A 17,013-nucleotide genomic window follows, 5' to 3' on the forward strand; every position below is an offset into this window, starting at 1 on the left:
AAACCCTTTTCCCATGTTCTAGTTCTGTACTTCTCCAACTGAGCTAAACTGTGTTTTTCCACATTGTAAATCAAATAAATTACTCAAAAACATTCTAATTAATCGAAAAAATTGACTATACCTATAGTGTGAAACTACCATTAGTTCAACAAACAGGTCTCACCAAATAAAACCCTTGTAATACATTTAGTTTTCCTTCATTTGAACACGTTTTGGTCATCTATTTTACAGACAGGGTGCACCTCCATCCTGGCAGTGATTAAATGAGCCATGCATGTCTCTCCACTAGCATCCATCCCTTTTGTTTCACGCGACTAATTGTGTCCGTAATGAGGAGGTCATTAGAGTCTGTGTGAGTCCTGAGGCTTGCGTGGTGGTCTGCATGGGTCGCTCAGATGCGACTAGTGCCACTGTAATTATGCCCCAACAACCTGTCATACTGGGGTGTTGTCACGAGACCAAATAAGGGATTTCCGATCAATTCTGATGGCATCTAATTTAATCTGGGACTAATTTAGAAGGATGTATTCTCAGCCTTTAAAACTGCAACTTTATCATCAGTCCAGTTGGTGGAGTCGTATCTGATGCCTGTGATATTTCCACTTGTGTATGTTCGATCTGACTACTAGTATCCCCAGCTTCCACATTTGTCTCTTCATTGTATTTTAAGCTCCTGCATAGAGAGAGTCACACACCACAGACACATTAACCTCTCCTCTCTTCTACAACAGAAGCTGCATATAAATCAAGCTAGCTCGCCACGACTTGCAAATGTGCATCTGTTCAACAGAACTTGCTCTTCAGCTGATGCGTTTGATGCGCTCGGTCCGATCCTCTAAGGAACTCATTAAATTGGCTAGTACGGCAGGACCCCCCTATTCCAACTACCACTATCTTACACTGTGAAAGAGATGACAGGAAAGGATCAGAAGAGTGAGAAAGAAATGTAAGGATAGTGAGAAGAAGTGTGGGGGAAGAGTGGAGAAAAAGTAAAAAGGATGGAATAAATGGTGAGGAAGTAGGTGCAAGACTCAGATGGGCTGCAGCGTTATCAGCGTTTCCAGACATAAATTTAAAGCAGACATATTTGTTGGGCAGCTGGTTTGGCAAAATTGGATTGCTGCACAAACCCTGTTTCATACATCACTAGATTCACCTGATACACACCTACATTGTCTCCACTTCTTCACATTTGAATGAGCAAGGATACACAATATTTCCAATTCCATGTCTGTGATGTTTTTAGCCTTACGGCATCTCACATTTATGCAAATGTCTGCAATGTGTTAAATCTCTTTCCAATTCAACCTTGTAGTCTGTGGGAGCAATAGAATGTAAGACACAGTCTACCCACGGACCTCACACATCCCTGCAGTGTTGATGGATGAGGCATTCTTGCTCGTATGTACACAACCTCTTTCATCATCCAGGAGACATGCAAGAGTAAGACTTGCACCACAGCAGGAGATACAAAAATGTGAAGACTAACATTGTTTTACCTTAGATTATTATCAACGTGGAGCAAATAAACTTAAATGATTTGAATCGTCCAATCAATAGAATTACATAATTTACATAACTGTAATTACATGAATAAATTGCAGTTAAAAAAATCCAATTAGATTTTTCTTGTATCTCAACTTTTTTTCTCAATCCAAAAAGTGAATGTACACATACTCAAAAACTAATGTCCTCTTAGTCTCGCACCAGTGACTCCTCGAAAAAAAAAAAAAAAAATGACAAGGTAGACATTTATTTAACCGGGTTACCATTGGTCAATAAAGTTCCAATTTCAATGATCCTTAAATCTTTTGCAAAATATGTTTTCATTATAATTATCAAGAAACTTTTACAATTGGAGACAGTTTCTGTGGAAGTAGAACAGTAGTTCATTAGAAATTCATCTCTGAGTTGTGGGTGGTATCGTTGGTGTGGAGTAAGCCTACATCCACTTCCCATCATCCATTTCTTTACACTATCCTGCTAGCTTGTAACAAAAATGGAGCTAGCCAGCCAAACCGCTTAAAGCCAGATGCCAGACATACATGGAACTAGTCATCTACTAGTGGATGAATGAGAACGGAACAGAACAGGGAGCTCGTGGCTCGCCATAGTAGGTTTAACGTCACATCTACAAGCTTTTTACAACTGAATTTTTTTCATCTGCTCCTTATTTACAACAATTTAAATAAAGAGATTTCTCAGAAATTGAATTTTAAGATATTTTTTTTTATTTTTAACCTTTATTTAACAAGGGTGGGTTCCATTGAGACTTAAAACCTCTTTTTCAAGGGAGCCCTGGGCTTAATTTTCTCAATACATGTACTGCATTACAAGGAAGATGCCACATTACATGTTAAAAACACAATTTTCATCAAAGTACGCCTTTAAATTTGATTAAGTTTATTGGAATAAAGAGATCTTTGTTCTCTATGATATCCATTTTTATTTCTACAACAATTTAAGGCTAATTAGCACTACCACACATCTCCGGATGCCTACAACTGGCAGAAGCATGCTGCGACACGTTAATGTTGGTAAACCACACCAACACAGAGTGAAACGTACTCGAGCAATAAAACAAAGGTGACCTGATCAAATCTAACCTCAAGAGTGAAAATTAAACCACTAAACACTCCAGATGGGACATAAGACAGCTGGAACATGATTTTTCCCCTTTCCGTCTAACCTTAATATTACACTTTGTATAAACGGAAATGAAAATGATACCAAGCATAATGACTTGCAAAAAATGTCTTTCCGTTCACTGACTCATCCTGCAGTTGTTACAGTTGGCTCGTACATTGTTTTGGTACACCCTTTTGACAGAGGCAAACATTATGTGCAATTGTGTATCTTAAACAGCAGAGTATAAAAAGTGTGACTAACTGTTAAAAATACCAATTATTTCTCTGTGTGCATAACTGAATCATTCCTTGTTTTTAAAGTGACAAATGTGTCAGACTTTGTTCTGATGTGTTTTCTGTATTTGACTTTCAATATCAGTATTGACCACTACTCCAACACATACTCCACAAACCAGTATAAAATAAAGGTGCTGTATGACATTCGATGTATTCCTTTATTTATTTATTTATTTATTATTAACTATGCACTGATTTAGAAGAGACCAGCTTTAATGTTTAAAACATGTTGGCAGTTAACTCATGCAATAGTTGGGAGATCTTGTAGAAACTAGTCAGACAGGGAACTGTTCAACAGAAATTGATACCTAAAATAGGTAAATAATTCACCAAATCAGAAATTAATCCTTGAGACATGTGTGTCTTATTTATGGAATTCCCATGAGGATCTCATAGTCTTAAACTGATATGTTTATATATATTTCTAAAGTACTGAGAGTGCAACAACTCGTCCCAGACAGAGTGAAAAAGCAGTGAGCGCCGCCATATAAGCTTTTCTTACCTAATAATGACAATCCACATATGCAACAAAATATTATTAAAAGCTCCAAGAAAAAATAGAATAAAGAGTAGGTTTTGATTGCTTGATCCCTATGACAACCAAATCCTCTGAGTGCAAACATCTCAAAATGTTGAGATTAGATAGATAGATAGATAGATAGATAGATAGATAGATAGATAGATAGATAGATAGATAGATAGATAGATAGATAGATAGATAGATACTTCCCTCCTCCTAATTAAACAGTGCATCATGTGGTGAGCCAAAATCCGTCTAACAAACCCTTCTCTGTGTTCTTCAGCCATTGAGGCGAGCCGCTCTTGGAACACGCCACCCTTACTGGAATAATGGGCCACTTTACAGGGCTCCAAGTCGGTTCACAAAATCTAGAGCTGGGAAATTGCTAGCATTGGGTTCATGGGGAGGAGGGGAAACTTAATTGTTTCCCTTGTTTTTTTTTTTTTTGTTTTGTTTTGTTTTGTTTTTGCAAACCCACGCCCCCACCCTCGCACTCTTTCTCCTCTTTTACTTCTGAAAAGGCCACTGACAAATGGCCAATGAACGGGACTGTTGTGAGTTCCGCTGGACAAGTGGGCGAGGTAAACAAATCAGCCCTGCAGGGTCTATCAAGCAGAGCTCATCGGGATGAGATAGACCCGTCCGTGGGGAGCTGCACTTGTGCAGGGTAAGGATCAGTGTGGGATCCTTGGGTGTGGAAGGGTTCTGAGAGGGGAAACTGGTCCTAAGGGAATCGAGAGAACAAGGGGGGATCCTGGACGAAGTGGGAGGCGAACACGGGTACCGAGGTTACTCTCCTAAGAGCGGGCATTGTAACTGGCGCTGAAGTTCTCATGCATTCCCCGCTCTGGCTTCCTAAAATGTCCGAAAGTGATGGAGCTCTGTGTGATTAAGCATCCAATTGACAGCTCTGCTCCGCGCTCCCACAGTTCAGGCTATTTACATACTCAAGAGGTGCATTAATGCCAGCCGATTCCCCAACTCTGAACAAAGGCACACACAAACCTGCCTCCAAGCCCCATTACGCACTTAATTGAGGATTTGTGGAAGAGTAAAAGGGGACAAAGAAAGAGGAAAGTGGGTGACAATGAAAGGGGGTGTGTAAAGTTGGCAGCCGTGGCAGTTCTATTTAATTATGATATCATCTTTATGCGATTTCCTCTTTAAAGTTCTTAATCAATTTCTAGCTTGAATGATTAGCTTTTATTGATCTTCTTGCAACAATTTGTCCTGTTTTCACCCATTTTGTTACCAATGAGTCAGCATGAAACCAAAACTATTAATCAAGGCAAGATCGAAGCAACTTTAGAAAAATAGGATTCAATGAAAACTTCAAAAAACCTCAATGGTCTTTCTAGAGAAGCCACTTGAAAGACTGTAAATAAGGGTATAGAACTCATTGAGAGTCATTGGCTTGCTCGGTTTTGCTCTACCTGTTGCTGATTACCTGGACCAGATGGACTCCATCACTCTCAAAAGAGCAGGATGACTGACAAAGACTGGAGTTTGACATCTGTGCTCGAAAGTGTTCACTGTCTGTACAAAAAGCTTTTTAGGAATCATTCTCTGTAATGTGCCACAATCAGACATAAAGTAAAAAAACGTACCAACATAAACAATAAAGTTTCACTTGAAAGTTTTCTTCAGACTGAATCTTCTGACAGTTGCTCAGATGAAGTCTTGTGTTTGTTTCCAGCAGACCTCGTAATGTGCTTTGATTATGATTCCTTTGTCGTCGCACAAAGGGCTGATTATTCACAGTGGCATGGTCTTTGGTACCAAGGGCGAAAACAAAAATGAACCCCCTTCACCCCCCATCGCTGCCCCCTCTTCGATTTACCAATCACTCCGGGAGCTTTTCCGTGACTCCCTCTGCTGACCTCAATTGCAGTGTAGCAGGTGCCAGTAGCATGTGGGTGGTTTGGGGATTTCAGGGAGGACAGTGACTGGAAGGGGGATGAGGCTCGTCGCCTGTGTAGCAGTAAACACCAACTCATTCCCATTAGCAGCCCCAACCAGTCTCCCCACGATTAATACAAGTTTAACTGTCTGTTGAGCGAGAAAGAAAAGTCCTACATAAGACAAAAGGTATGTTCACATTGGGCATGCGCGGGACGTCCAATGCAACTTTTAGCAGATGGTGTTCACACTGGTGTGTTGCTGTCTGACGCATGGTTAATTACCCCTCCGCATCACTTTTTGACGTTTTGGGTGCCCCCAACTCGTCATTTTTTTGACACACTGGCTGTTCCAATTAAATCAGGGGTCCAATCATTTTGTCGGACACGGTACTGGACGCGGACTGGACCTCAGGACCCGGTATCCCAATCCAATACCCTAATACTAGCCTGGTCCGTATCTGGTATCGCGTCCGGAACTGGTACCGCATCCAAAACCTGTACTGATCCGCGTCTGGTATCCTAACCTGGTACCCGAACTCTAGCGTGGTCCATGTACAGTATCGCATCTGGATTTGCTACTGATTTGCGTCTGGTATTAATATGTGTCCTGTAACAATCCGAGTTCCGTACATGGTTAAGGTCAGGGTCAGGATACCCATCCAGGGTCACAATATCACGTCCCAGATCGGTTTGTGGCCTGGAGATTAAGGAGCTCTGATTTAATTGGAACAGCCACAACGTAAAAAATTGACGAGTTGAGGAGACCCAAAACGTCAAAACGCGGAGAGGTCCTAACCATACGCCAATATCTGATGACTTAGGAATGAGAATGTGTTGCACATGCACGCACAGTTGGAAGAGGCTTGTTGCAAAATGTTAAATTCTCCTCAACTAAAATTAAATCTTGCTCAATTACAGATCCATTCTGATATATGTAAGAGTGTGTCATATAATTTTGTTTGGAGCCACAAATATTAATTTACCGTATCCTTCATGATCGATTGTGCCAAGGTTGGCACTTGCGTGTATTGAGAAGGATGCGACCCAATCTGTCCCTAACTTAAACTACTAAACTACTACTAAACTCTGTCAAGCTAACTTAAAAACTTGCATAGGGACATGCAAACGCACAACAAATTCTCACTCCCAATTTGTCAAATTTTGTCATTTGGTTAAAGGGTAACCAAACAGGGAAGTTGGAGGCTGACTCCACCCACAGCTGAAATTAGAAAATCCAGTCAGAGGGGTGGGGCTTGGGAGCAGGACTGTTATCATTACTTGGACTGCAGATCATGACGTGGGACTTCTGAAACTTACATGGTTTGACCAATCACAAATTTCAACTGTAATACCACAATTCAACCTTTAGGGGGCAGTACATAGATGGTTTTAGACTGTATTTTCAAGAATTAAACAAGTTTATTTTAATTCATAAAATCATTTGGCAATGACCAACAGACAGAACTTTTAAAGTCCCATTTATAAAGGTCAAAACCCCCAAAAAGTAGATTTAGGGTTTGGTTACCCTTTAAGGGCCCTTCTGCGTCACATTTTGACATTTTGGGTGTTTCTATTTAATCACGGGTCCCAACCTTTGGGCCGTGAACCGGTTCCGGTCCAGTACTGGGACGCGGAGAGCACTGGTACCCTAACACTAACCCTAGCCCAGTACCGCTTTGCGTCCGGTACCTGATCCCTGCCTGGTTCGTGTCCGATACGGGGTCGGATCCGGTACAGCGTCTAGTATTGCATCCGGTGCTGGATTAGGATTAGGGAACTGGTACTGGGTTAGGTATACAAACCGCATCCTGAGGACCAGTCCGCGTCCCGTACTGCGTCCTGAGGGTTGCAGACCCTTAATTTTGCGAACAGCTAGCATATAAAAAAATGAGAAGTTGGGGACACTGAAAATGTCAAAAAGTGAGGCGGAGGGATCCTTAATTTATTTTGTTAGTTTTGTTAACTTATAAAAGTTATCTGTGTTTCAGGTGTTCCCCTCAAACTCGTTGCACCTTCTTAACTGTCCATCTCCAGCTTCAGACATCATGTCAAGTTGGTCAAATAACTTTAAAATGACTACAATTTTTAATTAAAATGAATTAGTTTAAAAATGTGAATTCAGAATTCTTTACAGTCAGAACAAAGAGCATGTATATGCTCATAAACATAAATCAACCTGTTTTTCACGATTCTAGACCTGAACCTGTCATTTTTTATACTCTTAAAAGTCCAAATAAATGCTACAACCAACACAAATATAAAAGGTTTGTCTATCAGTGTTTACAATAAAATGTAACCTTTGAAGTTTAGTCCCATCCCGTGCTACACTTGCGTCTTCGTACTTGAGCGGCGGAAGCTCATCGAACTCAGACTTCTATCGTTTTCGCCGCCCAGCAGCAGTCTAGCTTCTGAATGCCTACTATTCTGTTCCTGTGCAGTCATACAGAAGTGAAGGGAGCCAGGCTCTTTGTTTGGTCTGTCCATGGGAAAGGATTCACTCTGTTCAGCTCCCTCACAAACGAAACACTGATTCTAAAGGCAGGCCTCCCGGAGCATGAATCCCTTCCTCACTGGAATGGGAAGATTCACAACCAGAATACAGTGATGAGGAGACAACAAGGCTTAGACGAATGACTGCAGGAGGTTAAAAAAAAATGAAACTGGGTGATATTGCGGTGATTTAGAAGGGATCAATTTAAAAAGAGCGGAAAAAAAGAGGGTGAGTGTATTAAAGTGCAATGAAGATAAACAAGCATGAGGGTGGTGAGGAGTGAAAAGAGGAGTTGGATGGTACTTTGGCAGCTTCCGTGTGTTCCCAGGGGGATTTACTCAAACACTGGATGCTCCAGACTGCCAGTAAGACCACAGAGAAGCTCCATGAATGAACACACGCACAGCCCTGTTATAGTCACCTGCATCTTCACTTTCTTTTTCCCTTAAACCCCCCCTTCTCCTCTCGTTCCGTTCATTCCTCCATATGTCAGCCTCCTTCATCTCTCACATTCCTCCATCCTCACTTCCTTTGCAACCTTTCAGTGAGAGGAGAGGCTGCTACAGACAGGTAGCATATGCTCATCTTTGCCTTTTCCTCATGCATGGGCAGGCCTTTTAATTCATGGAAGACGAATTGACCTCCATCGCCTGGATTTCATTTACGTATAAGTGCTAAAGACAGAGTTATGCTGTCTGTCTGCACACACCTGTTTCACTCTCTGACTCTTTTATCTTCATTCCTTCTTTCGCTCACACCTCTCACAGTTTAAAGTCTCAAATTGAGTGAGAAAATGTAAATGTGTTCACACACTCTTAGAAATAAGAATGTTAAATAGCAACCAGGAGCTGTAAATGAAGTAAACAAGCGTCATCAGCTCCCAGTTGAATCATTGAAACATCCTGTTCTATCTTTAAATCCAATTTTTTTTAAATCTGAGCATAAAATTGTTCACTTTCAATCAATTAATCAACTTTTTACTTCTTGCACTGTAGAAAAATTTTTATTGTAAAAAAAAAAGGTTCTTTCATTTCTAGCAGAATGTGAAGGATTCATAACAATGAAAAACATTTTTATGTCACCTAATTGAGATATAGAAATCATCTGATGTGAACTCAAAAATGGCATTAAAATAAACTACAATATATCGTCAAAATAAACGGTTGACATTAGTAAAAATGCAGAAAATTATAATCAACTGTAAATATTTTGAACAAATGTGAAATAGTACACGATGTACTAATTGGGATTCCCATACACATGAGTAATCCCAATCCCTATTGGTCGCTGAGAGCCTTTAGTAGAACTGAAGCTCATAAGCATAACTCTGTATGGTTGCATGTAGGAAAAAACATGCATTCAGAGCATGCATGTTCATGCTAAATGAGTCATTTGGCCTTTCAGCGTGCCGGCGCTCGCTTTGGCTGTCTGTTGTGTTCACTCATGTAAACTCAAAATATGTCACAGTGCAGTGAAGCCTCTGGGAAAAAGGACAAAACAGAATTAGCTGCATGGACACTTTTCTATATGGATTCGCCTTCTGCAGGCCAAGGATTCCACAGACCAGTGACACATGACATATGGTGCGGTCAGGTTCTCCCTCTGGACCACCAGTGGAAGATGCCCAATGAAATCAGACTAACACAAGCGCCGCCCCCTAAACAGGTTCGGAAAGACATCCAGAAACGCTCCTGGAACACTCTGTCAAGACAAGCCAAGAGTAATGCAGAAGGCTATCAACTGAGGGTGCCGAGAGACTTGGTTTCCATGGTGACATAGATGGTGCTATAGGAAAACTGTGTTTCTGTGGCTGTATGTGTGTTTGTGGCGCCTTAATATGGAAGAGAGAAGGGGCTACACCGATTGGCTTAAAAGGTGGGTGGCGTTACTAAGGTAGAAAAAAAAGATGGGTTATCGTCCCTCTCAGAAATACTGAATGCTGTATGAAATATTTTCACATGCACAGCAACAAAAGGAGGGAACTCCACCTATTGCGCAATCAACAGAGATGAACAACATATTTCTGATGTACATATAGACCTGCAAACCTCACCAAATCAGAGGGGGGAAATAAATATCTAGATTTTTATTTTTCTATCAATGTGAACTGAACTTTTGGAGTCTTTTATATGAATTATTACAGTGTATTTTAATGGGACTGATCACAAACAAATAAATAAAATGCACTTTACAACCTTAAAAGGCAATTAAAAGCAACTTTTGTATGTTTAAAAAATCTGAGAGGTGATTGGCTGAGAGGGGGCATCACAGATTTAATAACACAAACTAAAGCCAAATAATTAACAAACTAGAATGATTTGTTTCTCATGAATGATTTGTAATCTCGTGTAATCTGTAACCAACCAGACAAATTTGATTAGGACTTTTTGACATTTTTAATTCCAGGGACCAAATGAAGGCATTTCGACTGCAGTGACATTGAGGCAATAGCATGCCCTGCAGGACTTCCCTCTGCAGGTTGTTACTTGTCTACCAGTTCACAGGAATGAAACGTGGAAGAATTCATTTTTTGAAAAGCATATCTCCTTACACTTTACGTCTCTGATGAATAAATAAAAAAGATGCATCTTCTTCTACTCAAAGAAATCCACTTTGCATTATGGTTTGGGATAAATTACGCATCACTTTCAGTCATTATTTTCAGCTATAAAGGCACACATCTTACCGTTTGAAAGCACGCGGTGGAAAAGTTTTTGGTGGTGTCCCCCCTCCTTGCAGGCTCTATCTCCGCGTCAGAGGATGAGGCTGCAGAGCGCGCGCCGCTGCGGGACAGGAGCGCTTCACGCCGCACAGACGGGCAAATTTTCTGCCAGTAAAATCCGAGGAGCTCCGCAGCTCAGAAATCCGACTGAATGAGCTCTGCCTCACCTCACTCCTCGGCGCTTTACTCCCTCTCCCTCCTCCTCCTCTCTCCCGTTACCCCCCCTCTTTGTCTCCTCTGCATGGGAATGCCAGCTCCCGTTGGTTGAAGATGCAGCCTATACCGACACATTTACCCTCCCTTTTTTGTTCTTCTTCCTTGCTTTCTCACACATGTTCACACGGTTTATGGTCAAAGTTCATGCAAATCGTTTGTAAAGATCTTCCATTGAAAATCACAAGTGACATATTTGGAGAAAGAATTATCCCTGGAATGCTTCACATGCAAGGTGGGAATCACACCAGAGCTCTTTTATGGAAAATCTTTGCACTGTAATGACCTGCAGATCAATAACTCATTAGTTCCTAAATGGCTAAACAGTTAAGTTATGCAAACCTACATATTCAATTCTCAACATGACCTGAAAGTTCAAAGCAAAAGGTTTCTGAACAAATACAGGCAGTGATTTACAAAAATGTGCTTTCTTCTCCTCAGTTTGAGAAATATATTGAAATTTAAGATCCAATTGACTCAAACCTCAGTCCCATATGGACGTTCTACGACAGGGGTGTTAAACTAAATCACACCAAAACACACCGACAGGATAAGCATTTATTGAACACAACATTTTTATCACTACTGTTTTATTAGCCTTTGACAAATGCACTCTACGAAAAATAATCAAACCAGTACGAGGTGGCCCAAGCAGAATATCAAGGTTGGTTATCAAGGAATATCACTTGGTTAACCCCTAAAGTGCAAATATTCATGGACAATTTTTTACAGGGATGCTGCAGCTGGCAGGTCACTTAAACAACACATAAATAAGGGTGAGGTAGGTGAGCCACAGGTGTGTTGAACAGACTTTTCTTTTTTCAAACCTCCTCCAAATCGGGCACAAGCAGGTGTGCAGGTAAATGGTGTATACTTTTATAGTGCTTTTCTGCCATCCTTGAAGGCCCAAAGCGCTTTACAGTCACAGACCCATTCACACATTCATTCACTGCTGCCGAATACTGGCGCCAACCTTCCACCAGAGGCCTAAGAACACTTCAAGACATGAGCAGGTATGGCGGGAATCAAACCTGCAATCTTCCAATCTACGGTCTACCACCCTACATCACGGCTGCCCTTACGTGATACTTAAGTGCTCGTAGGAAGCCCACAGGCCTACAAACTACACTCTGATTGTCTAATTTCCTAAATTACCTGAAAAGAGCACACATTTATCAGTTGAAAAGCACTTGCCCCTTGAGCACAGGGTCCTACGAGGTTAAAAAGTATGCCTGTATCTCACCTACTTCACTCTTACTTACCTTTATGTGTTGCTTAAGTAGTTACTAGGGCCTGTCGCCCCCAGCATCCCCTTAGAAAAATGTGAGTGAACGTTTTCACTCTTCGGCTCATGACTTTGATATTTTCTGCTGGCCACCTGCATGTCCCGTATAAGTTGCCCATTTTTCACCTAAAGACACCTCGTCTCCACCTATAAGGAGACTTGTGACTAAGGCCTTACTGTGGACTAGAGTACAGCATAAATTGCAATATTACCTGTACGTCATAAGTGAGTGTAATTCACATACACCTTTCAACTTCTTCACAATACACTTGCACAACATTGTATGATCTACTTTCATGACATTCCTTGATTTGGCCATATGGGCATCTAGCTTAATAAAACTTCATAAACACATAAAGCTTCCCACCTGAGCTTCTCTTAAGATTCAGCCATTTCCCTTTATTTCCCCCTTTTGAGCTCTTCTGAGAGCTCAAAAGGGGGAAATAAGGTTTATATATATATATGTATACTTTTATACTATATTACACTTTAATACTTTGTCATTTGCATAGTGATGAAGATATTTTAACATGAACCTAGACCAGTCAAAACCAGTTATGGGGTGCTTCAAGGACCTAATCAGTAGTTTTCCACTGAAAAACAAAGCTATAAATGATCTTGCTGCCAGGAGTAGGGGGTACTGACTCTGACCACTCAAAACATAGATTTGGTGAAGACGACCACATAAGGTATTAAGGCATCTGGGGAGCCATTGGCTTGAAGCCACAAATACAATATGGGGATATATATTTTGGTTCCATTCTACTGGGTGTCATGGTGACGATCCAGAGTACTTTGTATGACTTTGATCCAACTTTTTATTAAAAGGACTAAATTCCAATGGGGTTTTTTTGTTGTTGTTGCTTTCTTACTCATCAATAAACACGCAGAGGTTAGCAGGGGTCACCTCACACCCTCCACCAGTCCAGGCTATCCAAAAAACTGCAGCACCTGTAGGGGCCAACCCAATACGGGTGCATTTGACCGATCAGATTAGAATCAACATTAGACAGTTAAAACTCGCATCTTTTGTCAAAACCTAAAAGAAGACCCTGGAAACGGAGATGCAGCTTTAAATGGTTCGTCATTGCACCGAGGCATGTCTGTCTTCATCATCAAATACCATTTAAAGCTCCCTCCTGACCTCACGGGAGGATTTTCTCATCCATCAACTTTGAATTGCTTCTCTGTCCCTATCTAGTTCTATCAGGGAAGAAGGATGCTGAACAATTTCCCAACTGTCTCCAGGTAAGAGGTAAATACTCTGCGAAGGTTTTCCTCTTTATCACATAAATCAATGATACAAGATACCACAAACTCTTACAAAAACCTCTCAGTGTGGCATGTTTGTTTACTATACATCCACACAACCACAGAAGAAGCAGCTGTAAAATATAGAGCTCATTCCAGAAGATTATTTAATATAACTTTAGAAAATGGTGGCAAAGGTTTCTGAAAATGTCTGTATAGTATTTAAGTTGACAATCAAATTATCAATCAATAAGAAATTGGATATTAGGGAAACATGATGCTTAAATTTTTTTTTTTCAATTCAGATTTCATGTTATAGTATTATGACCAGATTTTATCTTGAAATCTATTTGTTTTTATAAAAATAATAAAAGTGATGTTTTGTGATGTTTAGTCTGATAACACCCATGACTGTTGATTGGAGTGAACAAAACAACACTAATGTACTGCATTTCTAATGAATTTGTAGTACCTGCTAGTAAATCTTTCTTCTTGATGTGTTAAAACTGACAGATCTATTTTTGATTTACTGAAGGTAAAGTAAAAGCTGTACTTATTTTAACCCTTTAACCCCCCCCGATTAGAAAAACATGCTTAATGCCTTGGGTGAGTAAATCATCATTTTTAATTTTACCTTTAAAACGACCTTTTCCGTTTGGTCGAGTCATGTTATTTGGCTATGCAAATATGTAACATTTATACAATAAAAAAAGTCTAATGTAAAGCACAAAAACACTTAAAAAACAGTTTTTTTGGGGTAAAATTTAGTGAATGAAAACACAATGAGGATAAAAATAGTAATTAAAGGGAAAGGGGCAGTATGGCAGTGAAGCTGAAATGGAAACATGCAATGAAAATCATATTGCTTGTGATTAAAATAGAAATATTCCTTTGCCAAGATAACTACTTATTTTTAATCACAAATATTTCAACTTCTATTCACTTGAAATGTGAAGCAAAAAAGGCAAACGTCCGGAATGGTTAGAGGTCAAGAGTAGGTGTGACGACAGAATGTGACAGACTGATTAAACACTTCTTTCGCTTTTACAGAGCTGATAATACACTTCTGTGCATGACAGTATGTCATCTTTGTAGCATTTACAATCCATGATTAGACTCAGATTTAGGAATCTGTGTGGGTTTTAAAACAAAAAGGTGATGAAGATAAAACAACTGAAGTTAAGGAATTATTTCTGTAAGAGGAAGAGATTTTTACTCAGTTTTGAGTACTGGATTTTTCGGCTTACAAGTCGCTCTGAAGTGTAAGTTACACAAAAAAAATAAAGCATAATAAGGCAATATCATGTATAAGTTCCACTTTTAGGAAATGTTTTTTTTATTTTTTTTTTAACACATACAGGACCAAGAATGCTCAATTATACTATTTGATTCAATTCAATACAATAAGATCTGATCTAATCCGGATTGATCTGATTTCATTTGTTGGTTAATTTCAAGCAAATTATCGCTAGTTGTCTACAATCATGTAGACATTACAAGAAATATTATAAAAATCACATAGATTACTTAAAATCATTACATTATAGATAACAAAAATAAAATAAAAAATGCTTTATTTAATACTGTAACTGTATCTAACTTAATGAAACATCTTTGAATTGAATAAGATACTACTAGTATATTGGCAAAACTTGTGAACACTTATTAAGATAACCGTAGCATAGAGAACATGCTAAATTATTTAAATCACTTTAAATCTCTAAATCCTTTGAATTCTTGGACAACTCTGTCTCTTCTTCTGTGTTGCTGTCAGAAGCAAACTCTGACACTCACACCCAAAGTGCCCTCTAGTGGTTGTCAGTGGGAAAACAAAAAAACATTTGAGCCTTTTTATTTTAAAAAAAATCATGTATAAGTCGCACTCCCGGCCAACTATGCAAAAAACGTAATGAGGACAAGTTAGGCAGCAAAACTGTAAGTAAAGAAGTAACTAAGTAAACCTTTTTTAATATTGCACTTTTCACACAAAGTGCCTCAAAATGTTAAAACATGATAAAACCAGAGAACCAATGCATGCTACTTCAAGTAGGAAAACCCAATGAAACATCTTTAGACATAGACTGTGATATAAAACACCATCAGAAAACTCAACCCATCATCTCTGAGCTTTAAGGGGGACTTGAGTTCGCTTGGCTTTGAACTCAGATAAAGCCAAATGTCAGAAAAATGAACAAAGAGGTGAAGGCCTGCAGTGGTCCATGAGGAAGACTGCTGGCAGGAGAAGAATCAATGTGATGAAGAAGCATGTGTGTCAGAGAGGAGCCCCCCAGGAAAGAGGTCAAGGAAGAAATATGTTGATGAGGAGCTACACACACTTACAGCCAGGAAAAAGTGAGCAGTTGCTGCTTTATTTGTAATTTTATGGTTGTAGTTTGCCTTTTCTATCCTATTTGAGAGCAGAGGGAGTTTTTCTTGGATCTGTTCTTCCATTCATATTCTGAATATTGTTTAGTATTAACCAATCTTCACTTTATTGATGAGAAAGGACCACAACAATAGTATTTATGACCTTAGAAGTTCCCGTTAATGGAAAGTGCAGAGCTATGAGCTTTACACCTTAACAAAGTGATTGTAAATCCATTTGAAGGAGACGATAATGAGTCCTGACTGTTTCAGAATCACACCCTCTATAAAGACACCATTGTGTTCACTTGTAAGAAAGATGTGTTCAATAAAAACTAGAGCCATAAGGACTTGGACATTGAGGAGTAAAAAAAAAAAATGGATTCTTTCTGTTTTCATATTTCTTAATTTCCTTTTTTTTTACAATCTTAAAGTTGCGTTTGCATTATTATGTAATGTCTTGTTGCCTCAGGAGGTGGGGAGCTAGTTCCTATAACTATTCCTCTCAAAATACCTCAGGAGATCTGTGTCCTAACTTGCACATTCGAACTACAAACAGAAGGGCGTTTTCTATTTTGCTCCACTGATATGCATGGTGACAACTCTCAGCATTCTTTGGTCCATTTTTTTTTCTCCCAAATTATTCACACAACCACAGTCGCAGCAGTGCTGTGGCTGAACATCAGACACGAGAAACAAGTGCAGCTGCAACTCTTTTATCCTCGCTACACAAACCTCACTGACTGAGCATTACTGCTTTATTTAGTTTCACCTCTCATGTCCTTTGGCTCACTTTTGTGTGGCCAAAAAGTCATAATCATTTTAGATTTTATAAAATTAGAAGCAAAATATGAGTTCATGTCAACAGTTTGTGTTATGTAACATTGGGAACTAAAAGTACCAAAAGGATGATCTATAGTCTTTTCCCTTCATCTGTCCCCTAAAGGTTTACATCAATCAAGCTGGAGTTTTCAGCCAAAGCTGCTTTACCAACATAATTTAAAGGTACAAATTCTGAAAATGTAGAAAGGGAGGACTACAAGGCAGCTGAAACGACTGAAACGAAGAGGCCTTATTTGGAGAAGAATCTTTGTCAACAACAATGATAGAATCTACTAAATAAAGAAGAATCTCTTAAGAATTTTATTATAAAACATTAATAAAAGTTTAGCCAAAATCAATCCAAAAAAACATTGTTTTTTAAGGCATAGTTTCAGCAGAGGGGCATTAATTAATTAGAAATGTATTTCTGAGTTGTGGGCGAGACTGTTGTTGGAGTGTAAGTCTGCCTCCATTTCCCATCATCCCTTATTTACACATTCTGCTGCTAGCTTACAACCCC

The 17,013-nt window shown here is 39.5% G+C and overlaps 1 protein-coding gene across 1 annotated transcript in view; it reads right to left on the reverse strand.

Annotated features, from left to right (window-relative positions):
- slc1a2b (solute carrier family 1 member 2b) overlaps positions 1 to 10,734 on the reverse strand; it is a 27,976-nt gene extending 17,242 nt beyond the window's left edge. The window contains exon 1 of the mRNA XM_024281635.1: positions 10,523 to 10,734. The gene's annotated coding sequence lies outside the window, so the exon portion shown is untranslated. The remainder of the gene's footprint in view (positions 1 to 10,522) is intronic.
- Between the last annotated feature and the right edge of the window lie 6,279 nt (positions 10,735 to 17,013).

The sequence above is a fragment of the Oryzias melastigma genome, linkage group LG6 (genome assembly GCF_002922805.2).
Source record: "Oryzias melastigma strain HK-1 linkage group LG6, ASM292280v2, whole genome shotgun sequence".
Classification (NCBI taxonomy): domain Eukaryota; kingdom Metazoa; phylum Chordata; class Actinopteri; order Beloniformes; family Adrianichthyidae; genus Oryzias; species Oryzias melastigma.